A 25002-nucleotide genomic window follows, 5' to 3' on the forward strand; every position below is an offset into this window, starting at 1 on the left:
TCAACATTTTTGCATAATCTCTACAATTTACCACCAACACATTAATGTTGGCATAATGGCCATAAAGACTCCATAGAGACTCCATAGATGAAAAGTATAAATACTATCAGCTGAGGAACTCCCCTCTAGACTCAAACACTTACATCTAACAGTGTTTAATAATCATCTGAAAAGTTCTCTTGTTCAGCTACCATTTTACCAAAAACACACATATTTTAATGTCTCAATAATTGTTAAATGGGGTACTCTAATTGATTTAAGTCCAAGTATATGATCTACATTGTTGCAAAGATTTCCAATGTATCAACAGCTGATGCATAAAAATGTATAAGAAAGGATAAAGTGGATCTTCCATGACAAAACTCACTTCAAGTTATGGCTTTGTTAGTAACATTTTACAATAGATTGGTTCATAAGTACTTACTAGACTACTGTCCCATGTAGATCTTTAAAAGCCTGGCCATGTATTCCCAAGCATTTTTTTCCCGTACAATTTAGATACAAATAACTCAGAGCAGGTGTAACATTTTCATGTTTCCCATTTCCATAAAGGACAAGAGTACTACTCCTGGGATGAATTTGTGATTTACCATCCATTTGTCCAGATTAAGTTTTAATAGAGTAAGAGAAGTACTTTGTTTTATGTGGATAAGAAATGGGATTCTCTGAAAAACATATCTGTCCTTCTAAAACGATCCATTTATGTTGCAGAAGATGTTAAGAGGTTATGTCACCATTTGATTTGTGGATGTGCATTAGGTCTGAGAGGATATGATCTGTTGAGGCACTCTGTATGCGAGGCAGAGGTCCCCCCCTCAGCAGCTTGTATTATACAGATAATAGGGACAATGCTTTGAGGTGATCAGTGTAGTTTTTATGATTTAGGACTTTGAATTTCTTGATGAGATAATGCTGTGGAGGTTCAAGTTCTATCAAGAGTTTGGACAGGTACATGTCGAAGGGGGTATTATACTCAATGATAAGCCTAAAAGGTGTTGAATATAGTAGAATGATCCTCTCCCTTGACCTGGATGCCACAGCCTTACTAATGAGCTGTACAATGAAAAAAAGGCTTTCTTACAATGCTGGATACATTGTGATTGAAGGATTACTTTTGCCCACCCAGGTTTTAAGAACCTTTTCAAAACATCTGTCAAGTATACAAGTCAAACTTAACTGACCAAGAATCTTTGATTAGACCTGCATCACCACTCAAATATTGGAAGAGTATATGCAGACTTCCATAAAAAGGTACAAAACCATACAAATAAGTTAATCTGGACCATGCAAAGCAAGTAGGAGGAGATACGATCTTTAATTTGGTATAAAAATAATAACCCATCAAACCATATGGACCTGTTGAAGAAGGTTATACTAACTTTATTTAATGCATCACCTATCCATTCTTTATAGACAACAGGACATTTTTCAGTCAAAGCAAATTAATTAAGTAAATGGTTGTGACTGCTACTTACATACTTTGATAAGAAATCTGCAAACAACTTTATGACTATTGTTGTGTCAGTGATTACATTTTGCATTTTCAATTTAATATGGTGGTGAGGTCAGATAAAAAGCTCCTAACATGTTAGGAAACTATTATTTTGTGAGAACATTGGTAATTTCAATTTGTAAACTCTCTCTCTGTCCTCAGAGTTTCAAACTTAAACAGCTTATTAACTTCTTTGTATTTTTGCATTAGTATAATGAAGGAAATATTTATTTACCTGCCATAAAGCTTTCTTTTTTCCTAGACAATGTCTTCAGTTTTTTTTTCCACCATGGAATATTCTTCAAGAGAAGAATAGTCCTTTATAGTTAAATGGGACAAATTCCTGAATAGGATTATTATTTAGGGTACTGTAAAAGTATTCTCAACAATCACTTGTGTCCTTATTTAAAACATCCCATTCTGCCAATCAAGTGTGATAATTCATAATATTTTGTCTGGTAATTAAGAATGTACAATTGTCAGGGTGATATCTACAACATTTCAGGTCATATTTCAATTTAATCTTCCATAAAGCCTCATATTGGCCTAAAGAGAACCTTTAATATTATGAATGTTAAAGACTACATTATAGAGGTTGTCTTGTCTAGTAGGGAAATCCATGTGCTGAATCATACCCATTTCATTTAACTATAGGAATTTGTCATCATTTGTAAAAGAACTATCATTTTTTTGTGACACAGTAGGGCATTTATATTTGAAGCAAACATAGATGATGGATGTCCGATACACGGAGAATTCTGGAAACAAATGGGTCATTTTGCATTTTTGTTAAGAACTGCTACTACAAAATCTAACTACAGATATATTTTGATTACCAAATCTAATACTGATGACACTGATTTTAGACACTTTACTGTTTATCAGTCTGGTGGATATGATGTTTTGAACTAAATAAACACTTCACCAGGGTTTTATTTCTTCTACAATTAGGGTAGGCCATGTATCTACAAATGTTAACTATACTGCATTTGTCATGGAACCATGTTTATGCGACAATGCCAGTATCAATATTCTCAGATAACAAAAAAAAAGTGTCTAATTCATGACTTAGGTCATTTATGCTCTTTGCATTAGATAATGACAAAGTCTATTTTCCTATTGCTTTATAACTGAATTAGTGGAACTTCTAAAATGTTTAGCCATACTTGTTAGCTTTGAACATGAAATCTTATTCACAATACATCCTAGAAAATGTTTTGTCTTTAGGAAGTATTGGTAGTTCCCTTTAAATTTTTTCCAAAGATATAAGGGACTTTTTCTTATCGCTCTAGTCTCCGTCAATTCACTGCCTCAAAATGCAGACAAAGGGGAGCATACAGTGGTATTATTTGGGTACCAAGAATTTCATAAAGCTTATTTATTTCAATCATATCATTTCAAATACTAGATGAGTACAAGTGTCATTATGGTCTGGAAATATAACTATTACTTTGTAATGTTTTATTCTGCCCTTCATTCTTGCTACTGCTTGCCTAATGTCAGACCATCTTACATCCTCTCAACCAAGTAAGATATGCACAAAAGCCGTTTATTACTGGCAGTATATTCTTCAATCCCCTTAATGAATGAATAATGTTTATTATCCACAACTGTCCATTAACATCCTTTTCCCAATCATTTCTTACTATCGGCTTCTAAATCAACTTCTTTTCTCTACGGGCAATGCTTCCCTCTGTGAGAGGTATCTTCAATAGGTTTAGCTCGTTTTGATTTGTTAACCTTGTACCTCAAAAAATTCTAGTGTTCTGAAAATATTTTTGTGAGGGTTTTCATTAAAATAAAAAGTCTTGAAAAATATGACATATGTTTAAATGGAAAGGACACGAAAAAAGAAGTTATGTCCTCACTATAACGTTCCATCTGTGTTGTCCATTTTCATTCTTCAACAGTTGGGTTCGGATCAGACCTCCGGATCCGACTTGGCTATTATTTTAGCTTGCAGCCACAGCAAAACTATGAAGTTTCTCTCTTACTCATAATGCACCATCCCTTAACATACCTCCGGTCTTGTTTGCTGGTTTTTATCATCCAAGAAACATTATTATAACTATTCTGGTAGAAGAAATCAATATATGAAACTCAGCTTAAGGAACAGTGGTGTCCTTTTAAGATTTTGCTCTTCCAAAAGTCATTCGTTGGGAGGGGAGTTGAGGAAGAATGAAAATGGACAACACAGATGGAACATTATGGCGAGTACATAACTACTTTATCTGATGTTGTCAATTTTCATTCATTCCTCAACAGCTGGGACAGAGTCCCCAGCTACCTAATAACCCAGGTGGACTCTAAAGAAGGATATTCCTGAGCACAGTTGAGCCAAAGTCTGTTCTTCCCCTCAAAACCAGATCCAATTTGTAATGAGTAATAAAGGTATAAGGATTAGCTCAAGTTGCAGCTGCATGTATGTCGTCCATGGAGGTCCTAGATATAAATACTGAAGATGTTACCATGGACCTGGTCGAATGGGCTCTTAAAGGTTTTGTTAAAGCCAAACCCAACTTGTTGTAGTCGCAGAATATGCAATCCGTAAGCCATCTAGCTAGAGTTACCTTTGTAACTGGCATACCCAACTGAGAATCCACAAAGGAAATGAATAATTTATCTATTTTTCTGATGTTCTTTGTTCTGTGTAAATAGAAACGTAATGGTCTGTGAATGTCCAGCAAGTGCAATACATATTCACCTTTGTATGTAAAATCTGGAAAGAAAATTGGCACATTAATGGATTGGTTGAGGTCAGCTTCTAACACCTCCTTAGGAAGGAAAGAAGGACTGGTTCGTAATGCCACCCTAACCTTAAGAAAAATCAAGTAGGGAGGTTTAGAAGACCATGCTTGGAGTTCTGACATCCTTTTAGCAGAGGTGATGGTTACCAAAAATATAGTCTTCCAAATCAGAAATATTAAATTACACTTTGCTGCTGGTTCAAAAGAGTAATGAATTAAAGGTCTGAAGTACTAAATTTAAGTTCCATGGGAAAGTTAAATACTTATAAGGAGGTCTCAAAATAAGGGTACCTTTCAAGAAGGCCTTACAAAGTTTTGATGAAACCAGGGTAGAGTTTTCAATTCCTATGTGAAAATTAGAGATGGCAGCTAACTGAACTCTAACAGTTGAGTAAATTGCTCCTTTGTTAAAAATTGTTGCCAAAAATTCAAGGACACTATGTATAGGAGCTGAAAAGGGGTCAATATGTCTCAGTAGGCTCAAAAAACAAACCTTTTCCATTTACTTCCGCATATGTTGTCTAGCTATTAATGGAAGTGGAGAAACCATGCTGTCATCTTTAGGTTTGAGATATCCAGGTGAATCATGTCCATCTGGTGAGACAAGAGATCTGGAATCGGATCCAGAATCCTAGGTTGGTAGACTAGATGAGGCCAAAGAAAGGGGAACAAAATCTGTCAAGGCCAGTAAGGTGCAATGAGGATGATTTTGCTCTTCAACCAGAAAGCTTTCTGCAGACATTTGGTGATCAAGGGAGTCAGGGTATATGCACAGAGGAAACTGGGGGGCCAATCGTGCAGAAGAACATCTCTTGCCGATTCCCCTGGTGAGGTGATTAGAGCAAAGAAGCTGCTGCGCTTGTTTGGGGGAGACGCAAAGAGGTCACAGCAAAGCTGGCCTGGGTCTATTTCAGCTTATCGAAAGCTGAGAATATCTAACGCTATTGATCGACCACTAAAGGTCAAACAACCAAAATAGCAAAGTCAAAGAACAGTGATTTTTTTTCCCCAAGGGGAAAAAAAATTACTGCTCCGCAAAAAAAAAAAAAAAAAAAACAAAAGTGGGGGGCTTTGCCCCACCCCTACCCCCCCTACTTAAATATACAACTCCGAGATTGCACCACAGTGGAGGAAATGGCAAACTGTCAACAATGGCCCAGTGATTTTTCCCCGGGGGGAAAAAAAAAAAAAAAAAAAAAAAAAAAAATCGCTGTTTCATGTCTTCGCTATTTTGGTTGTTCGACCTTTAGAGGTCAATCAACTAGCATTCAAAGTTATCAGCTTTCATTAAGCTGATATAGACCCGGCTGACCCCAGTGGTGAAAAATCATTTCTGTCACCTTCTTGTTGAGAGACCACTTGTGAGGTAGTAGAATGGACCTGCTCAATTTGTCTGCTATTACACTGCACCTCCCCAAATTGTGCATTCTTATCAAAAATCGGTTAGATGAGATCGCCCACTGCCACACTCAGAGCTTCTCGGCACAAGACCTGGTTCCTCCTTGTTTGTTGAAGTACCAAATCACTGACATATTGGTCAGACTGCATCGTAATTGTCCTAAAAGGGAGACCATCTTGAAAGGTCTGCAATGCTAAAAGCACTGCTCTTATTTCTAGGACATTGATATGCACGTTGGCCTCCTCGGGGTACAAAGTACCTTGGACTGTTTTCCACAGAAAGTGCCCCCCCCCCAAACTGAGAAGCGTCCGTGATCATTATGGCCTTGAGTTGAGGGAGAATGAAGGGACGGCTTTGCAGAAACTGATCTGACTGAATACTTCACCAAAGGTATCTTCGGCATGCCTGGGTAATTCTTATCTGGGCGGACATGCATTGATAAAGAACAGGCCATTGTGTTGCCAACATCCATTGAAGGATTCTCATGTGAAATCTTGCTAAGGGAACTAGAACTATAGCCACAGACACTGATCCCAGTGCTTGTAGGACCAATCAGGCTGGGAGTGTGGAATTGTGAATAATTTTTCTTACCTGGAATCTGATAGTCTGTACTTTTGAAAGAGGAAGAGAAGCTGTCACTGACAATGTGTTGAAAATCGCTCCTATGAACTCCAATGTCTGAGTTGGTTCTTGCTGAGATTTGTTGCAATTTATGGTGATCCCTAAACTGGAGCAAGTTTGAAGTACCCTGTCTCAAGTTCTTATCAGTAGATGACTTGTCAGGGAGGTAATGAGCAGTCGTCCAAGTACAGAAACATTCAGAATCCCTGCAGTCTCTACTATGCTGCTACTACTGCCATGCATTTGCCAAACATCCCGGGGGCTGTGGTGAGGCCAAAGGGCAGTGCTCTGAACTGGTAATGACTGGCTCCCAGTCAGAAATGTAAAAACCTTCTGGACTGTCTGTTCATTTTTATGTGACAGTACACATCATATGTATCCTGAAGGTCTATCGAGTGCATCCAATCATCTCAACACAAAAAGGGCAGAATGGACTGAACTATGCCCATTCAGAACTTGCTGTGCTGAACTGATTTGTTCAGACTGCTGAGATCCAAAATTGGTCCCTAGTCCCTTGTCTTCTTTGGCACTAAAAAAAAATCTTGAGAGTGTGTTCTGGATTCTATCTGGTCTGGTGCGACCTCTCGAATGATGCTTTTTTTTAGCAGCTTTTGTATTTCTAGTGCTACTGCTTTCCCGACTTGGAGGAACATCGAAAATTTTGCATACATGGAGGTGGAAGGATAAAGAGAATTAAATAATCTCTGGAAATAATCCTCTGTACCCAAGTACCTTTTGTAATGTCCAGCCAGGCTCTCTGGTGCAGGGATAAACCCGATTGCCTCTATAGACTGACAATTGGGCCTCCTTTCAGGAGCACTGTGGGGTCTCTGTTGGAGAAGGAATCTCTGGAAACCTGGTTCTACGGGCTTCCTCTGTCTTGTGGGTGGCATCTTCCATTTTAGAGTTCCCCCCTCTGCCCCTTGAGGAACTATCTTCACGTGGATCTTAGAAAGGACCCTGGGACTTCCTGAACCACATTTTCTGACCACCTTGTTGATTCCTGGAAAAAACCCATTGATGAATCAAAACACATGCCCACTGCAGAAAGGGTTTTCCATCTTGCTCTCACCTGGAGAGCATGTCCTTAACTTTAGGGCAGAACAAAGAGCTTCCATCAAAAGTAAAGAAGAATTCAAGGGCTCCACAAAGTCACAGATACATCCAGCATGCCTGAACCCACCACCCTAGAGGTACCTTCAGCCACATGGGAAATACGCCTCATGGACAAGTTAGTGATTGACTGAAGGGCAGCCAACTGCAAGGCCACAGAAGACTGAGCCTCAGAAGTACTGGTCCCAGAGAGAGTTTGAAAGTTCTTTAATCAGATCCCTCTGTAATCTCATGAATTGTGCCAAATAATTTAATTATTTGAGAGAAAATGTCGATGAGGCATACACACACTTCCCAAACCCATCCATCCTCCTAGATTCCCTGTTATGGGGATGGACAGAAGAACTCTGTTCCACGAGTTCTTTCTAGTCGGCTGCCAGCGTGACTATGGAATCCATGGGAACTCCCTTGCTCCAAAATTCCTTTCCTGCAAGTGGTGCCAAAATCCGGTCCGGTCTCTGAGGGATTGGCTTGGCTGTATCTGGTTCCTTCTACACCCACTTAGAGATCAAGTGAATCAGCTCATTGGTGGGCAGAGTCACCCAGGAGGTAGATCGGCCAGACTCAAAGGTATCCAGGAATACAGATTCCTCTTTGGAAGGGTTATCAGTGGATCAACCACCCTTCTGCTTCAGGATCTCTAAGATGTCTCCAAATGAGACGTCTTTGGGTGGAGCTCATGGGGACCCTTCTCAGTCACTGAAATCTGTATCTTCAGTGACAGACTCCTGAGGGGAGTCCAAGTGTCTCCTCTTGCATTTCCTGTTCCTAAGGACTTCTTTGGTGGGGTGTTTTGGGGAAGTATAGGAAGAAATAATAATACCATGCTGGGTAGCCTGGAGACTTTGGGCTGGCTGTCCTTATGGAGAAGAATGATGGGGCACAAGATGCAGAGACATGTGGGATTCAGAGGGGAGATGCAAAGGGAAGAGGAACCATCTGTCCTGCAGAATCAGAAAACACTATCTCCACCACCTCAAAGGCAGAATGTTCCGAGAAGAAGGAAGTTGACAGTGCTGAGAAGCCAAGCTTCAGACCTATCGGCTCCCCCTGCCCCAAAGGCAATCAACCTGAGGCAGAGGCTGGAGCCAAGCTATCCAATGCTGAAGCTCCAAGGGATAGAGACAGCTCTGACAACTTCAGAGTCTATTCTAATGCCTCAGATCTGACAGGGATGCTTCGGCTCTGAAAATCTTCCAGATCTGAAACTGTCAGAGCTGGTGCACTAACAGAAAGCCTCAGAGCCAAATATACTATGATCTCCAGATCCAAACCAGATGGTCACCGAAGACTTGGATCGAATGGCTCTGAAACAATAGGTTGGATTGGAGAAGGAGCCCAGATCGGTGGTGTAGTACCAACAAGGGCTTCCTGGCCAGAAGGGGTAGGAGCAGAAGAACTCCCATCTGTATCTGTGGCGAGGGAAACTTCCTCATCATTCTGTCCACATTAGCCTCAGTCAGACTTGTAGAAGAATGAGATGAAGTTATTCATGGTGATCTAGAGTGCCCATCGGACTTCTGGAAGGGGAAGATACTTGAAATGGTACAGGATCTACTGAGGGAGAACAAGATGTTCTTGGTAAAGGCTTCAGATCTGACAGACTGGGATCCGAAGAAGCCATTTTACCATCCAATGCAAACTGGGTAGGAGCAGTCTTCTTGTGTTTCTTCCTTGGTGGTTCCATGGTCAGATCTGACGAGGGAGTCGAGGATCCAGAAGAACCAGGAGGCTTAGTAGATTTGCTTCTTGAGTTTTTGTTTGGGGGTTGAGCCCCAGACAGACCTTCTGAAAAAGAAGTGGGCAACAGCCCTTTCAAAACAAGCTTGTCCTTTTTATCTGCTATAGCACACAGACAGAAAGCTTTACAGATGTCTGCTTGCAGGTGTTTTGGGCCTATGCAGTACATACATAAGGCATATGTTTCATAAAGTGGTAAATTGTGTCAGCATTCCTGACACTTTCTGAATCCAGATGGACCGTTTTCAGACATACCCTATAAAATAAAGTAAAAAGACAGCAATAAGAATTTTTTTTTTAAAATCCAAGGATAGAAAAAATACCAACAATGGTATTGCAGAATACACAAAATGTGCCAAATAAGTAAAGGAAAAGAAACTTACCAACTATGGTAAGGAGAAATACACAAACAATGTACAAAAAGGGAGGTATAAATATGATAAAAAACAAAGTTATTAGCAAAAGAATAACAAGAAACAGGAAAAAAATATACTTATCTCCCAAACAACAGCTAACAAACTCAAGAGCTCACAGTGACCATGTCCACATGCGAGAGCAGCAAACGAGATCAGAGGTATGTTAGGGGAAGGTGCATTATGGGTAAGGGAGGAGCTCAAGAGTTTTATTAGTGGCGATGAGCTAAAATAATGGCTGAGTCGGATCCAAGGATCAGATCCGAACCCAACTGTTGAGGATTGAATGAAAATTGACATCAGATCAACTGTATAAAAGATCAACCTGTCAAATATTAGTGCATGCATGTAATGCATAAGATAGAAATACACATTAAAAAAACTGTCATGTATAACCAGTGAGAATAACTTATCATAATGGCTATGCTATTAATATTATCTTGGAACATAAATGGCCTTACAGGTATAGACAAAAAGAAAGAATATTGAATTTTATTAAAAAATGCAGAATGAAAATAATTCTGCAGCGGATGCATTTAGAAAGGAATGAGCATGTGAATTGGATAAAGAAATGATTTCAGAATGGATATTAGGCAGAATGTCAAGGACAAAGGAAAAGGACTAAAATGAGACTAATTGATAGAGGAGCAGCAGTTGTGATAGAAGAGGGAAAAATAATAATGGTAGATTTGTGGTAGTAAGGCACTATTAGTAAGCGAGTAGGATTATAATGACATGTACTTATATTCCACTAAAAACGACTATTATGGAGCTTAACAAAATTTTGTGAGAAATAATCAGCTTTCAGCAGGGAACATTACTTATAGGTGGGAAAAGAACTTGATTTGCAACAGTGAGGATGTATCTGGGGGAACTAGACGGGAAAATATAACAAAACAAGATAGATTTCTGAAGAACCTTTTGAAAATATTTGGTGTGGAAGATGTGAATTCAGTAGTAGCAGCCCAGAGAATTTACATATTATTCACAAAAGTACAATAACTGGGCTATACTAGACATAAATTTTATTTTACAGGACCATGTGCATTTAATTGAAAACTTTGACACACACTGAATATTGATTTCAGATCATGTACCAATATAAACTAAGATAAAAATGCAGGGTAAAGAAGTAAAAATGAGACACTGGCACTTTCCCCTCCTGCTAAAATGAGAAAATTTAAGGAATGGGTAGTGGAAATTATATGTGAGTTATTAGGGAATATAGATTTTTTTTTCAGAAGTTATAGCTAGTAAGTGGGATAAATGAAAATGGAGTTTAAATTGCTTAAAAATAAAATAGAAACAAATATAATTAAGTAGTAACAGGAATTATTCATAGGGGCTGACAAAGGTTAAAGTATTGCAAAATAAGGGGAATCTCACAGAACAATAACAGGCACAACTGCACAGTGCTAAATAGGAAATAAGGGAGAATCTAGATAAGCTGCACGAGTTTAGAAAGTTTGCTGGTAGGCAACTATTTTTTGACAATAACTCCAGAGGACAAAACCTTAGCACAACTTAGGCAACAGAAAGAATAAAGGGCTGTTGTCAAACTTAGGCAGCCTGAAAAAAGAAAAAAATAACCAGAGATCCTGTTGAGGTATTACAGATATTTCAGAAATGTTCTACAACATTTGTATAAAACAGAGGAATGTGGAATCGAGAGCAGAAATGGAAATACTAATTGACAATGGTAGAGGCAGATGGGGCTCAACAATTAACAGTTAAAATAGGAGGAGATGAGATAAAGGCAGTGATGTATAATCAATCTGAAGGAAAGCCTCCAAGAGCAGATGGTATTTCTGAGGAAGTTGGGATGTTACAAGGGAAGAAAGTGATAAAGATCTAGAAGTTTTGTTTAACAGTATTTTAAAAGGATGGAAGCACCAATATCTTGGAAGAAAGATGTAATACCTAAAGATGGTAAAGACTCATCAGACCAAGCTTCATATAGACTCATTTCAATTTTAAACCAGGATTATAAAATATTTACATCTATATTAGCTAAAAGAATGGCAAAGGTTTTGCCAAAACTAATAGAACTGGATCAATGTGGTTTTGTGGAGGGTAACATTAATAGAACAATGATGATCCAGATGGAAGCAGAAGGTAAGAAAATATCTCTGTTGCTGGTAGGTCTTAATGAAGAGAAAGCATTCAACAGAGTTAGCTAGGATTTTACAAGAAGGCCAATGGAATCAACTTGCATTCCCTGGTACAATAAGGTTAATTAGGACAATATATGAAGGATTGGAGGCAAAAATTAAAGTGGGTGGGTTCCTCTCTTGTAAGTTACGTCTTAACAGAAGAACCAGGCAGGGATGGCCTCTTTTTTCCTTTGTTACTTGCTTTATATTTACAGCCACTGGCAAAGAAAATAAGGGACTCAGAAATTCAAGGATATAATGGGTGTGGTAATCAAGAAAAGTTTGCTTTGTCTGCAGATTATATTATTTTGTATCTGATGCATCTAGAAAAGAGCATCTCAGTGTTGTGGAACATTTTGGGACCGTTTCAAGTCTTTTGGGGATATAGAATTAATGAAGACAAAATAAAGGCTATAAACGTAAATTATGTACCTACACATTAATTGTTCCAGCAATACCCTTATTTATGACGACACAATAAGATGAAGTGTTAAAGAGTATGGCTCAAAAAATATTCTGTAATGATAGCTAATGACATCAGGGAAGAAAGTAAACAAAAGGCAATACAAAAACTGAAAAAAATGGAAGCTCATGTTTACAGATATGGATAGTACGATGCAAGCAGTGAAAATGTTTTTAGTCCCTTTGGGTTTTATATATATAGGACACACATTTTTAATCATCCAGAGGAGAGGTCAAGGACAATAATTTACAGAGCTGAAGGAATTTACCTGGGATAGGAAGAGGGCAAGAGTTAAGTGGGATAAGTTCACCCTTCCAATAGAACAAGGTGGTTTAGGAATACCGGATTTAGATATTTTAGCGCTACAAAATTAAAGCTCACATACATAACACGAGCAGAAAGTTATAATTGAAAGTAGACAGGGATGGTGATGATGAAGGAGCAGGAAAATTCAAGAACTACATTGAGACTTTGGAGGTAGATCCTTAAGGAGAATATCAACAGCCATAAAGAATCCATCGACCACAACCCCCTTTTCCCATTTTTGCACATGGGGTCAGGGTGTCACTTCAACAGTGACAATCATCTAGTGCCAGGGTTCACAACTCTGGATGGCTAGCCCAGCCATGGCTGTTCTTTCACACGACACACTCACATGCACACTTACACCTATGGCTAATTCAGTGTGTCCAGTCCACCTGCTGCATGTCTTTGGAATATGTGAGGAAACCGAAGCACCCACATGAAACCCACACGAGCACAGGGAGGACATGCAAACTCTGCACAAAAAGCAAACAGGAGAATCTCTTGCTGTGAGGTGACCATGCTATCTGCTGAGCCACAGTGCAACAGCCATACAGAATATTATATTCATAAAGTAGCAGAAAGTATTCTAAGAACAAAGCCAACACAAGAATAGAGAAAGGAGATTTTACTGATAGGGATGACTGCAAGCAGGGTTACAGAGAATAGGCAAGAGAGGGCTGGAATTTACTGGAGAAAACTGGCAAAGGAACCAATGTATTGGAAGCAAATAACTACAGAGGGAAAGGTAACAGAATAGGATTAGGCCAAGAAGGAATTTGGACTGCAGACTAGACACAGCATTCCCTACCAGGGACTGACATCAGAGTATAGGCAAAGAGAAAGATAAAGAGAAGCCCTGCTCTGATAGAGTTTTTTATTTGAATCTAGAACAGAGTTTACTTTTAAAAAAAGATAAATAGGGCATATAAAATATTGTACAATAAATAAAAGTTATGTAGTCACCATAACTATGCATCTGTATTGTCCATTTTCATTCTTCCTCAACTGATGGTCTTGAATCTAAAATTATATCCAGCTCTGCCACATTTACTTAGACTCTGGGATCTGACTCTTGAGCTCCTCCCTTTACCCATAATCCCCCACAAGCTTGTAATAAATCAGATAGAGCTTGCTGCACCAAAAGTAAGAGAGCTAATTACAAGCCAATATAAAAGGAAAGCCAATAGGAAAGAAAGGGGCTCAAATCCAGAACAAAGGTTCCTCATTCACTATAAGGTCACTCCCTGAGGAAAAGGGAACGAGGAAGGAGGGAAAGAAGTTAAAGAAGAATGAAAATGGACAAAACAGATGCATAGTTATGGTAAGTACATAACTTTTACGTCTGATATCATTTTCATTCATTCCTCAACTGATGGGACAGAGTCCTCAGCTATGTGGATTTGGGTGCCCCAAATGGAAGGATATTCTGGAGTACCACAGAACCAAAGGCAGCCCTGTTTCTGGAAATCAAATCCAAATTGTAATGAGCAAGAAAAGTATGAGCATCGGACCAAGTGGCTGCAACACAAATGTCATCAATGGAAGCTCTAGACCAAAAGGTAGAAGTAGTAGCTATGGATCTAGTGTAATGAGCCTTAGGAGGTCTGGGGAAGTAAATACCTCTCTGACTGTACACAAATGATATGTAATTTGTTAACCACTTTGCTAATATAACTTTGGAAACCGGTTTTCCAAATTTGCTGGAGGCAATAGAAACAACTACTCTATTTTTCTGTGGTCTTTTGTTCTATGGAGATAAAAAGGAGCTGTCTATGCACATCTAAAAGATAAAGCATGTATTCACCCTTGTTGGAGAAGCTGGGCAAAACAACAGGTAAACGATGGCCTGGTGATGTTTGCTTCTGAGACTACTTTGGACAGAAAAGAAGGAATAGTTCAGAAGGTAACCCTATTTTTATGGAAAATCAAATAAGGAAATTTTAAGGACAGTGCTTGGAGTTCAGACACTTACTCTGATGAGATAACCGCCACTTGAAAGGCCATTTTCAAAGAAAGAAACTTCACGTCTGATTTGGCAGATGTCTCAAAGGGAATGGGAGTTGAACTTTGCAGTAAAAGTGTTGGATCCCAAGGGGGGGGGGTCTTTAACTGTAGGTCTAAACAAAAAAGTACCTTCAAGGAAAGCTTTACATAATTTAGATGAAGCCAGAGGAGAAGTTTGCTCTCCAGTATGATAATTCAAGATGGCTGCTGGCTGGACTTTGATGGAAGAAAACTTGCTCAGTCTTGAAAAACAGATGCTAGGAAATCCAAGACAGCAGGAATAGGAGCATTAAAGGGAGCCACATTTCTTTGATGGGCCCAACATGAAAACCTTTTCCATTTACTCTTGTAAATCTTCCAGATGGACGCTTTTTGGGATGACAGTCATACATGGTGAACTAGGGAGGTAAGCATAGGACAACTACAAAAAGAACTGGATAAACCATGTGGTTAATTTGAAACTTACGTCTGTATGCACCATTCCCATGGGATGAGAGATCAGCTCTGGACTGGCGTCCAGTGTCCAAGGTGGACACAGAAGATGAGACCAAAGGAAGGGAAACCACACTTTACAAGGCCCAAAGGGGGCAATGAGGACAACCTTGCTCTTCAACCAAACTGTTTTATGAAGAAATTTGGGGATAAAAGGAATGGGGGATAAGCATAACGAAGATAGGAGGGCCAAGCGTGGACTACAGCATCTCTCAGGGACTCCCCAGGAGGGGAGATCAGGGCAAAGAACCTGCTGTATTTGTTGTTATGGGGTGAAGCAAACAGCAAGGTTGACCCCATCTGTGGAAAATCCCCTCTGCCACTAAATGACTGAGAGACCACTTCTGAGGCATAAAAATAGACATGCTGAGTTTGTCTGCTAGTATGAAGGATTTACCAGGGATGTGCATTGCCATAAGAAAGCAGTTGGAAGGGATTACCCACTGCCACACTCCCACTGCTTCTCATCAAAAGGGGTATGACCGGGTTCCCACCTGTTTGTTGATGTGTCAAACCACAGACGTGTTGTCTGTTTGGAAAGCTCTCGTCCCCAGAGGAAGGGAGTCCTGAAAGACCTGCAATCTTAGGAGGACCACCCTCATCTCCAGGACACTGATGTGCAGACTGAACTCTACTGGGGACCACATGCCTTGGACCATTGCTCCCATGAAATGCCCCCAATCCCAATTGGGAGGCATCTGTGGTCACTGCAGCTACTGGGGGTGGAAACATAAAGGGACATACCTGACAAAGTTCACTGGACTGTACCACCAAAGCAGGTAATTTCTGCAAACCCAGGAGATTTTTATCAGTGAGGATAGTAGATGTTGAAAAATTGACCACTGAACAGCTAGAGTCTAATGAAGAACACACATATAAAACTGAGCCATTCTGACTAAGGTTATAGCTGCTGCCGTACATCCTAAAGCTTGAAGAATCAGTTGTGCTGGGGGAGAGGGATGAGAAAGAATCTGTGCCATTTGACATCTTATAGATTGCATTCTGTTTGAAGGAAGAAAGGTTAGTTGATTGGTGGTATCCAGGTGGCCAGCTATACACTCCAAGACTTTGACAGGAAGTAAATAAGACTTGGCATAGTTGATTGTAATGCCTAAAGAGAGGCAAAGTTGTAGCAAATCGTCCCTGGCCTTTTAAAAAGATGCCTGGTTGGGGTGGTAAGCATCCAGCTGTCTAGGTATGGAAACATTCTGTATCTGAACAGCCAGGTGATCTTCTACCACTACCACAAACTAGGTGAACACTCAGAGGGCCATGGTGAGACCAAAGGGCTCTGAACTGATAGTGACTGACCCTCAGCTGAAAGCACAGGCATCTTCAGGAGCATATGTTTATTTTGATGTGATATTACGCATCCTGAAGATCGACAAAGCACATCTAGCTGTCCTTTCATAAGAATGGCCTGAACCATGACCATCTGGAACATGGAGTTCTTTACAAACTGATTGTGTTTGCTGAGATCCAGAATTGGTCTCTGGTCCCCTGACTTTTTTGGCACTAAAAAGAACCCTCAGTGAGTTCCAAATCCGCTCTGGTGTGACCTCTTAGATGACTCATGTCCAGCAGCTTTTGAATTTCTAAGGCTGCTAAACTCCTGCTGACTGGGTGGAATGTCAGGGAATCTTTCCTTTTTGGTTGGCAGAATTTGCAAAAAGAGAATGAAATTGCCTATAGATATAATCCTTTGAAGTATCATTTGTGATTGATGCCCAGGCTTCTGGGTGCAAAGACAAGCGTTCCCCGACCACCTCCGGAGCAGAGCAGTCAGGCTACCCTTCAGGAATGCTGCAAGAGTTTGTTTGAGAAGGAATCTCAAAACCCTAATTTTTGTGGGCCTCCTGTGTCACGAGGGCAGCTTCTTAAAATGGGAATGTAGATCGATATGTATGTATGCCTTTAAGAAGCTTTCTAGGGGCTTGCACAAGTGTATAAATACTGAGCACATGCGAGCCTGATTGCCATTTTGTAGTAAGCTGTTGAGATGTAAGCATGTATGTCTGTGTAGTCTGTCAGTGTCCATTTATATTTTGCAATGCTGCTATCCTGATGTGTTTCTATGTAATTAGGCATATAAACGAACTGCTCCTCCTGTTTGTCATCTATACTAGAGAGGGGCGAGTGAATTAGTGCCAGAATGGGATCCAGATTCGAGACAAGAGAGGCACTCAGTTAAGATTGGAGGAATATACAGGAGTGAATCATCCCTACTGCATGTATAACTCGCAAAACTGGTCAGAAACGAATTTCAGGTATTAAAACTTGCTCAAATGATTTCTTATTTGCAAAATATGAAACAAGGCATTCAGAACACTCTAAACAAATTTCTAAGTAACAGAAATATCTGAGACTGTGACATACTAACAGAAATATTTGAAATAACTACGGAAAATGTTTGAAATAAAGTCCAAATCGTATAAAATGTATTAAACAAGGGAAACGAGCAAATAGTTTCGCTAACCACTACTTTTTTGCATTAATCAAAGTTATTACAGTTGTCTGAAGTAATATGAAGTGTTCGCATGTTTGTGCAGTATTACAGTACAGATATTCTGCAAAATATAGCCATTTCAAAGCATATTTCACAAAATACAGTATTTCGAAAAGTTTATTGTGCATTTGAATGTTATTACAGACACACATATTAGGTTATTCGATTGCAATTACAAGGGCCACATTATTACAGTGTGTTTGGGCAAAATTTGTTGGCATGGCAGATAAATTTCGAAAACCAGGTCCACTTGTGTTTGACAATAATACTGCAGACAACTGGAGAATGTTTGAGCAAGAGTACTATATTTTCATACAGGTTGTATTTTCTGATAAAGACGACCATACAAAGGCATTTATTCAGCTTAACTTAGCTGGGTCAGAAGCCATAGAAAGGGACCATTCATTTGTGTACACACCTGCTGTCTTTGCAGGAGAGAGGGAAAACTGTCATACAGTTGTACGGACCCTGAATGCTTAAAATGTAAATTTAGAGAAATGCATAACCCCCAAACGAATATTACAATGGAAAGGCACTTCTTTTGCACAAGGGTTCAAAAGTCTGTTGAAACTTTTGCACCATATATTACTGATTTGAGAAACAAAGCTAAAACATGCAGATTTGGTGATTTAAGGGATGAGATTATAAAAGACAGACTTGTGTGTAGTATTAACTTTGAATAAGGCCATTGAGATTTGTCAGCTATATAAGCTTACAGAAAAGCAGACAGATATGCTTACAAATGAGAGATGCATGCTTCCAGTATCTTCTAGTGCTCATGCTGATAGTATGCAGCACGTGGTTAAAAAGTCCTCAAACAATGCAGCAACTGTGAGCCCTGCAAAGTCACTGGTAGACCCTGAAACGGGTCCAAGCACATGGCAGCAACTGTGAGCCCTGCAAAAGTCACTGGTAGACCCTGAAGTTTTTAGCAAATTCGTTTATTGTTCAACTGTGTTAAAGAGCTAGCTCTAGCAGGAGTCTAAAGGGAAAAATGTTTAGCTTTTGGCAAACTGTGAGCCCTGCAAAAAGTCACTGGTAAAGGTTTTGTAAATCAAAAGGGACACATTCTTTTATTAAAAGAGAACATTCAAAGAGAAGTTGATCAATCAGAAAGTTATAACCCTACTTTTTATGTTGATGGTATGGTACCCTGTTCAATCAAAGCCTCATTTCAGGCTTTGTTACCCTGCACCAATAATGCTGCTATGCTCATCCCACACACAAGGGGAGAGACTACGAGACCTGGGGAACTGACACACTAGTAGGAGTCCTGATATAGCTAAGGCTATGGAGTGCATCATCAGTCAATACTTAGAGGCGGGCAGGGGGGAATCTCCAAACTCTGGACCCCATGCAGTTGGATTTGTGAAAAAGGTAGATCATACCTGTCAATCTGATAGACTTCTTTGTTCCATAAAAGGGGGAGCCTACACAGACCCGGAACTGAACTGACTCAGTCTGATGAGTCTGATATGTAAGGCTATGGAGTGCATCATCATGCATCTTAGAAATAAGGACAATTAGGGCTCCAAACTCTGATGGACATGCAGTTTGATGATTGGTAGGTAGATCATACTCTGTTTTTGATAGACTACTTCGAAGCCCCTATCACCAGAGCTGTGGATGAGGGCAAAGTAGTTCATACAGCCTACCTAGATCTTGCCAAGGCCTTTGACACCATCCCTCACTCAGGAATCATAGACAGGGGTTTATGCCTAGTTTAGTGAGTCTATGTCATAAGATGGGTTGCCAACTGGCTCACTGATAGAACCCACACTGTGAAAATAGCGGACAAATCTGACTACTGACCAGGTACAAGTGGTGTCCTACAGGGATCGGTCCTAGGTCCTCCTCTGTTTGGCATCTACTTCTCTGAAGTTCAAGCCAACACAAAGGGACTCTGGCTGACCAAGTTCGCAGATGACTGCAAACTGGGAGCCATTACTGGAGTCTCCAACTGATGTAGACATTCTACAAAAAGGCCTCACTGATACCAATGACTGGAGCCAGAAAGTACAGTTTTGTACCTACCATAAATGTAGATGTCCAATAGGTATGCATCTGCAGTCATAACATATGGGCTCTCCTGCCTCAGGCAGCCCTTCAGTCGGCCGGATTCCAAAGTCTGGGTCTGGCCTCGGCTGATGTCGCTCTTTCCCTGACGTCAGAGCGCCTGGGGTATAAAAGCATCAGCCGACGCCATTTTCCACAGTTTTTCTTGCCCCAGATGCCAGGTGCCCTCTAAGAAGGCTAAATTTGGATTAAATGTCAAAAAATTCCAAACATATTGCAAAAATATATACATATATATATATATATATATATATATATATATGCATACAAACAAATACACCATAACAGATTCCCCCAGCTAGCTAATGGAGGGGTAAGCACCCTAGGAATACCACAGAGGGGAAGGAGGGAGGGTAAACCTGACTGCAGATGCATACCTATCGGACATCTACATTTATGGTAGGTACAAAACTGTACTATGTCCTTCAAGGATGCATCTGCAGTCATAACATATGGGAAGAATACCATAGCCAATCTGGGGGTGGAGGTACTAAGAAAATGATGGTGCAGTTAAGATACCCTGCAGGACTGCTGTAGCAAAACCTGCTCTGGATCTGGAGTATAAAGGTAAATTGTAATGCTTGGCAAATGTATGCACGGAGCTCCATGTAGCAGCTTCTAAGATGTCCTTGGTAGCCACCCCTCTTAGGAAGGCTGTAGTGGTGGCTGTGGCTCTCGTGGAATGAGGCCTAATGTTTACAGGAACAGTCTTTCCATGAAAGGAGTAACAAAAGCAAATGCAATTTCCTATCCATTTTGAAATTGTCTGTTTGGAAATTGCTTTTCCTTGTGCCCCAGCAGCATATGCTACAAACAGTTGGTCAGTCTTTCTGTAACTTTTAGTTCTGTCCAAATAGTAGCGTAATTGTCTGTGTATATCCAGAGTGTGTAGAAGTTTCTCCCCTTTATTTTGTGGATTTGGGAAGAATGTAGGCAAGTGAATTGCTTGGTTCAAGGATACCCTAGATACCACCTTCGGCATAAAAGTAGGATTGGTTCTCAATGAAACTCTGTCTTGATGAAAAATAAGAAATGGCTGCACTGCCATTAAAGCTTGTAACTCAGATACTGTTCTTGCTGAAGTTATGGCCAGAAGGAATGCAGTTTTCCAAGTCAAAAACTGTAGATCCGCCGATGCTGCTGGTTCAAAGGGAGGAAGTGTTAGTTTCTCCAGCACAAAGTTAAGGTCCCAAGTCGGTAAAGGTGGTTTCCTTGGAGGATTGATGTTTTTGATTCCTCTGAGAAATTGTCTTAAGAGGGGATGCGAGAAGACAGGTGGATTTACATTGTATTCTGCTGAAATTGCTGAGGCATGTATCTTAATGGAGGAATAAGACAGGCCATTGTGGAACAATTCTGCTAAGTATTCCAGTATATGTGCCATGCTCATCACTGTCACATCTAGGCCTTTTGTTGTGTTCCAAATGAGAAATCTTTTCCATTTTGCTGAGTATGCCTTCCTTGTGGAAGGACGGCGAGCTTCCATAATAATGTCCTTTACTCTCTGGGATAAGCTATTCTGAGGAGGAGTCATGGTATTCTCCAGGCAGTTAGCTGCAAGATTTTCAGGTTGGGATGCAAGATCTTGAAGTTGTTCTGTGTCAGAAGAAGTGGCCATAGGGGGAGAGGCCAAGGTTTCGTCTGCAACATGCTCTTCAACAGTGGGTACCAGTGCTGCCTTGGCCAGTCTGGAGCTATCAGAATCACTCTTGGCTGTTCTGCCCTGATCTTCAGTAAAACCTTGGACAGTAATAGGAGTGGTGGGAAAGCATAGACTTTTCGAGCTTTCCAGCTGAAAGAAAGAGAGTCCACCTTCCATGCTTGTGGGTGGTATGTCCTTGAGCAAAAAGTCTCCAGTTGATGATTGTGGGGTGAGGCGAACAGGTCTATCTCCGGCCTTCCCCATGATTGTGTTATGAGTAAGAAGATGTCTGGGTGCAGCATCCATTCGTGTGCATCCATGGTAGTTCTGCTTAAGCTGTCTGCCAGTGTATTGTCTTTCCCTGGCACGAACTGGGACTATAGTTGTATATTGAGTTTCAAGCAAAGTTCCCATAGATTTATGGCCAGCCTGCATAGACCATAACCCTTGGATACATTTGTCCTCCATGTGTGCTCCCCAACCTCGGTCTGAGGCGTCCGTGGTGATGGTTTGGTTTGCTTTTGGTTTGTTGAAAGGCAACCCTCTGTTGGACTGGCATGCTTGAGCTCACCACAGGAATTCCTTTTGAAGACAAGGGATGAGTGGGATCAAAGTTTCTACGCTGTGACTGTGCTGAGTCCATACACTCCTTGGGTACCATTGCAATTTTCTCATATGCAGCCTGGCTTGTGGAATCAGAATTATGCAGGATGCCATGTAACCCAGGGCCTGCAGGATTTTCCTTGCAGTCAGCTGAGTTTGTCTTGTCAGATTCTTGAAGTAATCCGGAAGTTGTTTTTGTTTTTCTTCTGTGAGAAAGGACATTTGGGTGGTTGTGTCTAGATCTGCACCCAAAAAGGTTATTCTTTGGGATGGAACAAGTCTTGATTTTTGGATGTTGACTGTGTATCCCAAGGCCTGTAACAGGTGTATGGCATAGTTCAAGTCCTTTAACAAATTTTCCTTGTTGTCCGCTTGTATAAGGCAGTCGTCCAGATATGGGTAGATTTGAATCCCCTGAAGTCTGCAGTGTGCAATTACGGATGCCAGGCATTTCGTGAATACTCTGGGCGCAGTAGATAAGCCAAAGGGCAATGCTGAGAATTGATAATGCTCTGATCCTGCAAGAAATCTGAGGCGTCTTCTGCAAGTTTGTCGAATAGGGACATGCAGGTATGCCTCCTTGAGATCTAGAGTTACCAGCCAAGACTCCTTGCCCAGCATGGGAAGAAGCTGCTGTAGGGTCAGCATCTTGAATTTTGGTACTATGAGGAAAGTATTCAGTGCGGACAGGTCGAGAATAGGCCTCCATTGATTTTCTTTTCTTGGAACAAGGAATAATCTGGAATAAAATCCTTGGCCTTGTTCTGAAAGAGGTACCTTTTCTATGGCTTTCATTTGTATTAATTTGGTGATTTGCTTCAAATCCTCTGCCCTCTGATTTGGTGGCAGGTCTGGCATTCCTTTTCTTTTTGGCAATGTGTGGAAATGGAACCTGTATCCTTTGTCTATTATTTGCAGTGTCCATGAGTCCCTTGTAATATAATGCCAATTTTTTGAAAATAAAGAAAGCTTTCCGCCCAGTGGTGCTTCTAATTGAGCCCTGGTCGGCGGAGTCAAAGTAAAGTCATTGATTCTGTCCTGGTGTAGCAGTTGTTGTTGTTGTTCCTGCACTACCTCTCTGGTTGGGAGGCTGCCACTGACGGCCTCTGTAGGAGCCTCTAGTTTGCCCTCTACCTCTGGCACGCCTGTTCCTGCCTCTCTGGGACCTGTCTGTGTCCGGAAAGGACCAATTCTTAGTAGGCCAATTTCTGCTGAATCTCGGTGGTTGTACCTGCAGAAAGTCCTTGACTGTTTGCACAGATTTTTCCTTTTATTCAAACTTCTTTAAGACCTCCTGAGCCGTGGAACCAAATAATTTTTGTTTTTCCATTGGAGCATCCAGGAGCTTAGCTTTAACATGGTCCGGTAGAGATTGTTCCTTCAACCAGGCATGCCTACGTATAACTGCCCCCGTCATAGCTGACCTACATGAAGCTTCCAGTGCATCATAACCACACTGCAAAAAATGGTTGCTAACCTGCTGTGAGTTATGTACCAGATCCTGAAGTGATTTACGGTCAAGGGGTTCAGAGGAGGAAAGCTTCTTATACAATTCATCTAACAAATACTCTTGGTACTGAATCATATGAAACTGACAATTTAATGCCCTCATGGAAAGAGTTGCAGAAGTATATACTTTCTTTCCCCATCTCTCTAAAGCTCTAGACTCCCTTTCAGAAGGTACAGGATTTTTAGCAGTGGCAGCTGCAACCCCTATTGGGCCCTGGGAAATAGTTTCTGGGTCTGCAGTGTGGGCCTTGTACAGGTGTAGATGAGAATCCGGGACCCTGTAGTACCAATCAGGTTTAGCAGGAGCCGGAGGGAGAGAATCAGGGGCTGTACTAGCATCAGAGTACACATCATCAATAACATTCAAAACAGGAGGTATAGCTAAAGGCCTATGCTGAGGTAAATGTAAAAAGGTCCTTAATCTCTTTCTAGAATCAGAAAATTCCTGGCCCTGCCATTGAAAATGCTCTCTCATAGAGTGCAGTGTCTCACCAAAAGAAAACTCTTCAGGAGGGGAGGCCGAAGGAATAGATTCTTCAGCTTCAGAATCCTCGTAGGCCGAATAAGCCTCCTCCTGGTGGTTTGACAACACAGATCCATCCGTAGACTCATCTGAAGGGTGGGGGTCAGAGGGCTCAACCCTGTGCCTTTTGTCTGGTGGTGGTAGAGAGCCCCTGTCCGGGTGAGGTTGAGAACCTCTAATTAAAGAGATAAGATCCTCTGCTAGGCTGAGAATCTGAGAGCCAGTAGAAGGCCTCTGTGAGGTAGTCTTGGGAGGCAAAGCTTTAGCTAGTTTAGCAGCTTTAGCCCTAGAAAAGGCCTTAATGGACATGGATGCAGGGGGTCTGGCTGCCCCATGTGCAGGAGTAGACTTGTCTAAAGGAATGGTGTCGGACATGTCCTGGACACCGGTATCAGTAGGTAATTCAATAACCGACTCGGCCAGAGCCTCCGGGGCAGAGGTAGTCGGTAGAGTGGATTCGGTAATAGGAAGCACCGAGGACTCTGTTTCAGCCGAAACAGAGACACTCGTGGTAGGCCTGACCGTGGTTTCAGCCGAAACCGCGGGCCGCGAGGGTCGGTCCTTGTCCTTCCGTTTTTTAACCACATGCGAAGTCGGAGTCTCCGACGGCATCTTGTACGCAAAATTAGCCCCAAAAAATTCCTCTGCAAACTCCGACCGACGTCTAAGAGTTCGTCGGTTGAAGGAAGCACAGGCTGAGCAGGCTGAGACGTCGTGGTCTGGGCCTAAGCAAGGGAGGCAGTAAGAGTGGAAATCCTTATGAGGTATTTGTTTCCCACAAGTTAAACAATTATTTACTTTATCTGACATCGGCTGAGGCAAGAAAGAGTCCCCAACGAGGTACTTAGCTTTTTCGAAGTCTTCGGTAGCTGAATCACAGGAGCTGGCCGACCGGCACTTGTGAACTGCTTCTGCTTCGGGCGCCACGCGGCAAGAAAGACTGAGGAAAATGGCGTCAGCTGATGCTTTTATACCCCAGGCGCTCTGACGTCTGGGAAAGTGCGACATTAGCCGAGGCCAGGCCCAGACTTTGGAATCCGGCCGACCGAAGGGCTGCCTGAGGCAGGACAACCCATATGTTATGACTGCAGATGCATCCTTGAAGGACATCCATAGCCTTAAGCTCAATGCCAAAAAGTGCATCGTCATTTCCTTTGGGAAAAATTTGATGCCCATGAATAACCACATACGCTGTAGCCC

General features: G+C 41.2%; 1 protein-coding gene across 2 annotated transcripts in view; it reads right to left on the reverse strand.

Moving 5' to 3' along the window:
- GUSB (glucuronidase beta) overlaps nucleotides 1-25002 on the reverse strand; it is an 875001-nt gene that overhangs the window by 719841 nt on the left and 130158 nt on the right. The gene's annotated exons all lie outside the window — the stretch shown is intronic.

The sequence above is a fragment of the Protopterus annectens genome, chromosome 13.part0 (assembly GCF_019279795.1).
Source record: "Protopterus annectens isolate FY-2018-M chromosome 13.part0, PAN1.0, whole genome shotgun sequence".
Taxonomy (NCBI): domain Eukaryota; kingdom Metazoa; phylum Chordata; order Ceratodontiformes; family Protopteridae; genus Protopterus; species Protopterus annectens.